Source organism: Spea bombifrons, chromosome 3, assembly GCF_027358695.1.
Source record: "Spea bombifrons isolate aSpeBom1 chromosome 3, aSpeBom1.2.pri, whole genome shotgun sequence".
NCBI lineage: Eukaryota > Metazoa > Chordata > Amphibia > Anura > Pelobatidae > Spea > Spea bombifrons.
In genome coordinates, this window is record NC_071089.1 from 68,176,465 (window position 1) to 68,182,816 (window position 6,352).

Sequence of the window (6,352 nt, forward strand, 5' to 3'; positions counted from 1 at the left end):
ATATTTAGTACACGAAAGGCCATTTTAAAAACACTGTGTTAGCTTTTTTTTTTTTTTTTTAGATATATTCTAAAGCTGTTTTGACAGCTTAGCGTATACCATCTACTGTGCAATTTTACCATCCAGCAGTGCATGAGTAATTAACCATTCCACCCCTGGTAAGCAAGAGTCCTGTAATTACGAGTGATGCATTAATGCCAGTTTTAACAATGGTTTATTTTTTAAAATGTACTTCAGCATTTTATCCAAATGATCTGCCAACAGTTTCTGACAGCAAAAACCAAAGTGAAAACGGAACTTGTTCATGTGCCCATGGTCATGTACTAGCAGCTCTAAGGATGCATTGCATCTTGCATCCTCCATTGAGTCACATGGGCCCATTCAAGTCCATGAGATCCATTTGGTTCAACGGAAGGTGCAATGCATCTTCAAACCACTTAGTGTTGCTGGTGCGCGGGTCTATATAAAATGTTTCCGCACAACCAGAGGCCATTAGTTAATACACTGCCTTTGGGTTTTTAAAATGTTTTTTTTTATGATCCTTTCCTTGGCAAAAATGATCAATGGTTTTGCTGATCATTACTGGATTGCTGCTGAAAAGATTACTTAAAGTCTTTTTTTCCCCAACAAGTTTTGCACCCTTTAAAAATCATGACGATGAACAGTGATTTTCACTATCCACTCTCCTGGTACCCAAAGTGTGGTAGTGGAGGGAGGTAGTCTTGGAGGTAGTGAAAGGTGGGTAAGACTTTTTTAGGTTTTTTTTAAAATATTAGTATTATTTATGTATTTATTTTACAGTCACTGCTCCCTCTATCATGCAGGATGGGTAGGAGGGGAGAGGGGTCAGATGAAGTCCATGCCTCTTCAAAGGGTTCTTTCAAGTATTATCGGGGACTGTACTCCCCTAAGGTTGATTTTACTACCCACACTACCCACGGGGTAGGGAAAAGGAGTGTCAGTCATTTTGGTTAATAGAGGGTTCTGAGTCCCTTGTTTCTTTTTTATTATTATTATTACTTAAATAACCATGGATATCTTATGTAAGTGCAAGTGTTTGAAATGTTAATTTAAAGTGCATTAAAGTAATTTGTATAATGGCCAGAATGTCTCTATAATATTAAACATCCTCACATCTTCTACTATATACATAAGTAACTAAACTTTTTATTGGCAACACATTATTAAAAACACATTATCACAGTTTATAATTCTGTTCAAATTCTGCAGAATCTCCCCATGTGTTTGGGGGTATCATGAAAATGTAAAAGGATCAGTTTGCTACAATTTGCATTAAAGTTGTACTAACAACTATAGACTGACAGGCAATGCTGGGTCAGTACTTCTTTAAAGTCCCAGTCCAAATGTTAGAGGTCCAGCTTTCTTACTGTAAGTGTGGAAGTATGCCCTAGTAACACTGGAATGCCAACAGCATAATCTGTATTGAATCAGGCAATAAGATCAAACCAAGGTTATAACACTCAAGATGATTTATTAAGTGTTCTATTAAGTGTTCTACATTTAACTCTGTTGCAGATATAGCTCGTGTTTGAATTCTCCATGTATCAACCCCAATGGGAGTCATTACAAAAAAACAAAAGCTTAATTTTAAAAAAATGTAACAGAGCATAATTTTGACCTATATATAGCCGTATAAATCAAACACGTGTTAAAACCTTTCTAACTTTGTTTTAGTTTCCCTACCATATAAGTCACCCCTTCTTCACCAAACGGATAGTGCCCAGGCTTTGAGGAAACCCTGTGCAGAACAGACATTGGGATAAGCATTGATGCATTGAACAATGCAGCTAATTAAATCTATGTAAAACTGATAAAAATGGATTGTAGAGACCGGTCACCAGGCCACTGTTGATTTTTGGCATTATGTGCTAAAGCCTTTGTAAATAACAATAACAGACAGTCTGATTTTTTTTTAGCTTGTCATCATGGTACAGGGTTGTTCTCTAAACTGAAAGGGTGTGCAAGTTGGCTAAAAATGTGAGCTTGCACCTGCGAAAATGCATGAGTGGAACAAAACTCTCAAATTCACTAAAGACAAATCAATCAAAAAAATCACTTTAGCATACACTAGACGGTTGGAGAGTCTAGTTGAAGTGAGTTTAAATAGCAACTTGCATTAACCTGAGAGTTGCAAATGCAGGATACAAGGCAACTTGTGAGTACACCATCTCTCAACTTCAGAGTTCAAAATGCTTCTTTACAAATGCAAGTTAGGTTTAGTGAATTTACTCCAACTTGTGCAAGTCTGCTGCCACCAACCTGCATTTTGTAGCCATTTCCTGTGGACTCCCAGTTTAGTGAACGGACTCCATTGAGACACATACCTCAGCTTTCTTGAGGTAGACATTTAAAACAATTACATCCAAAACACCTACCTTAACTGCTGAAAATCACATGCAGTAGATAGGTTAAATACATTCATTCAGTCGAGGTCTTTAATCTGGATTTCCACCATTCCACGACCCTTCCCATTGTATTGGATACCTAATGAATGCCAGGAAGGACCAGCCAGTGTGTACAATCTATGTGCCAAAAGTGAATCTTAGGAATAATATTATTCAATTTGACTTAGCCCAGGTGACTGAATGTTGCTTGTCATCTTTTGTTTGATTCAAGAACATTTTGGCGTGCTCACAGTTAGTCACATATTAAATTACTTGACAAGCGTACTGCTTCGCATTTTACCTTTTTACATTGTGCATTTAAATATAACCGTTATCATAACAGCATGTAAAAAAGGACTCAAATTAATTAAGTCAACAACGTTCATTTCATTTCTAATTTTTATAACAGCAGCTCTGTGTATTTTTTTTATCTCCCTGATTATCTCTGGTTATCTCCCTGATTATCAACAAACAAATAATTTTGACTGAAAAAGTTGGAACCATTCTGCTAGCCTACATTTATCAGAAGAATCTAAAGCTTTTATTCCAACATATTTACTGTTAACATAAAATCAAAGAAACCACATTGCACTATGAGGCATTTTACTGTACATTTTTACATTTGCAATTATGACATAATTAGGAAAACAGTGAATATGAAATAATAATGAATCTGTGTCATTTGCATTCCCGGAAACATAAATATTAACCTTTTAATTGTACATAAGCAATGAAGAAAATGTGTTTACCAAATGAGTTTAATACCGTAAAAACGTTGTCATTATTTACATATACATCAGTATACACATGCAGAATACAAAAATCACTGAATAATAATAGACCTTAAATGTGAACAGATAAGAGCCAGTGGGATGGGTACAGAACAGTATACACTCAATTGGTTAGTCAAGTTAAGCATTGGCAGGACTGACCAGACTTCGCAAAAGTCACATGCTATCTCTTGCTTAAGATATCAATATATCTTGAATACAATATCATGTTTCTTTACAATATCAACTTTCTTTGGGATATAGGGCATACCTCTGGTACCTTTTCCCAGTGGAATGTAAGTGTTAAAATAACAATATTTGTGGCACAGAGCCTATCCTGTAACCAATGGGATAGAGGGTTTAAAGTAAAATGAAACTTTTGTAGAAACATAAGAGTCCATCTGATGCCTCACCCTCCAATTTCACTGATATGGGTGGAAGAGTGTTTAGTAACTCAAATCTTAAAAACGGTTAAATAAAATGTTTCCTAATAAGCATGAAAAAATAGAAAACCACTCAGTTGACCGACAACCAAAAATAATAAATAATATTAATATTTAATGTGTAAGGGAACATAAATACCTATGTATGCTATGCATTGATGGTATGGGCTTGTTTTAGGAAATTCCTCAACAAAATTGCAAATTGCAAATTTTAGAAAAGGTTGGTGGGGGAATGGCTGCATAAATTGTAATATATTGAACCCTTTTCATAGACATATGCCTTTGTGGCATGGTTTTGGGATTCATGGACACTATGAAAGCTACAGTCCCACAATATTAAATTTGAAAACCTTCTTCTTTGGAAAGAGTGATGCATATTTTCATATTTGCAAAAAATAAACACATCATGGGTCATATCATGAGTTTCCAAAAATCAGGAATAATGCTTGACAAAACTGCTGCCATGCTTCATTAAGTATAAACTGTAACACATCATTTAGGGGGTTAATCTACATACTGTACCCTGGTAAAATGTCCTAGCAATTCTAGTGTCATAAATGTTTCTAGTACCGAGGTAGTTAAAGGAGTATTATTTTTGGTGCTTTGTATTTATATTTTTTTCCATTTAGTCGGAAACCAGATGTGGAGTAAAAGCTTCCACATTTAGAACAATTACATGGAGAAAATTACTACTCCGAAAATATACCAGTTTTGGTATGAACAGCTACCACATGTCTGATGCTTTTCCTCTGGGGATTGTGATAAATCTCCATTCAGTGGCACTAGAAGTACAGCCAGGCAATTCTTTTAATTATTTCTGAAGTGTGCTGAGATATGTTCTCTTGAATGTACTCGCTCTCAACAGGGACTTAACGTTACCCAACGATACTGTAGAAATTGCTATAAATATATGTTTATTTTGGAACTCCTCAAAAATAATTATTATTTTGACAAGCGTTGCCATAACGAATGTCTGGGAAAGGGGAAAAGCTGCTATAAGGCCAGTATTTAAATATAGAAAGGGATATAACAACAGGGAAGTTTTTTCAAAGGAGAAGAAATAATAGAATCTAAAGTTATCATAATCTAAAACTAGAGTGTCAGAGTCTTAAATGTAGCATAATAAAGTTTGGATGGTTTTTAATATGCTGTCAGATTATATGTTCCTATGTTACCGTTTCAGTCTGTTTATTACATAGGCTTATGACGCATAGATTTAAGGTATTTCTTTGTAATATGTCAACCTGAAACATTAAATGCACACTATGGAACTACCATAGAATAAATGAGAGGGCAAACAATGGAGCTGATGCTGGTGTGTATCGCTACAAGTGAAATTGATCTCTAAGGAGGACTTATCTTATTTGCAAGGTGAAACAGCACTGCCATCTTCTTACAAATCTAAAACATGAATCCATTCCTTAGCCTGGTCTTTTTTCATCTTGTCTCCTTCTTCCCCATATATTAGTATGACCTTAAAGTCATGATTCTTTGCAGCTGTAATCATTAATATTTAATGTATCACGATTATCCACAGCAATGAATAACAGCAATGAATCACTATGCTCCAAATGGAAACAAAAGTAAAAGCACCAATCGTGATGATCATACCCTTAAGATTTTGACAGTCTTATTCTTTGCAGCTGTCTATCCATCTGTTACATGTGCCTTTATGAATGTGGGAGAATGAATTGAATTAGCAGAATATCTACTACCTTTTTATGATTGAAAAGTATGTTAATTGTATCCCATAAAATGTTGTATTTGCACAGAAATTGTCATCACACACTCTTGATGTCTGTTTATTGATCTTCAAATAACCAGCACTGCTTTACAGTTACTCGTATCACATATGTGCTATTTGTTTCTAATGATAACATTTAACAAGATAATGGAATTCAGCCCAGTATGAAATATACTGTATAGTGTCACTTATACCTGAAGTGTGCTTGGTGCATTACTGTGTTGCTAGATATGTTGAGTGGTTGGTCTTTAGGCCTGGGCCTTCCGATGAAGAATAATTTCTTATTTTTTCTGGTTGCTGTTTGCCTCAATGACTAATTCATGGATAGACTGGTAAGACGGTCATGAAAATAACCAGCCTGCTACAGGGTAATCTGATTTTGACATCAGTCGATGTGTGATTTTCTTCCAGAGCTGGTTCACTAACTGTAAGTAACTTGAAAAGACAGTCAAATGTACCATAGAATTTTCTTTCTCCCTTGAGAGAGAGAGAGAGAGAGAGACAAGCTGAAACCACATCAAAGCGAGTCACATCATTTTACTAGAAATGTTAAAAAGATAGAACTATGAATGGACAAAAACAACACAAGCACATATTTAAATTGAGCAATAATACATTATTTTATGTTTGTGGTGATCAACATAGTAAATTGTAGCCAGATTTGTTTCCCGTTTGTAAATGTTTGGGGTTGTTGTACTAGAATATACATTACATACATGTTGTATGAACTGCCTTTGTCAACAAAAATGCATGAAATAATGGAATAAAATATTTGAGACTGGAAAAATAGGGTAAAACCTTCATAGAAGACCCTATTTGAGACAAAGTTTGAAAATCCAACGTTCAACCTTTGGGACAAAGGTTGAAAAATAGAGTTTCAGCCATATGCTAAATGTCTACATATACCAAGGATGCTAAATGCATATTCAATAGCATTTATATGTGAGCCTCTGGTTTTGGTTTTTACAATAAATGCTTCAATAAGGAACA

The 6,352-nt window shown here is 35.0% G+C and overlaps 1 long non-coding RNA gene across 1 annotated transcript in view; it reads left to right on the forward strand.

Annotated features, from left to right (window-relative positions):
- The window catches only part of LOC128483311 (uncharacterized), a 62,231-nt gene extending 56,319 nt beyond the window's left edge, over window positions 1–5,912 (forward strand). Inside the window, exon 3 of the long non-coding RNA XR_008351057.1 lies at window positions 5,691–5,912. This is a non-coding gene — a long non-coding RNA (uncharacterized LOC128483311). The remainder of the gene's footprint in view (window positions 1–5,690) is intronic.
- Window positions 5,913–6,352: the final 440 nt, after the last annotated feature.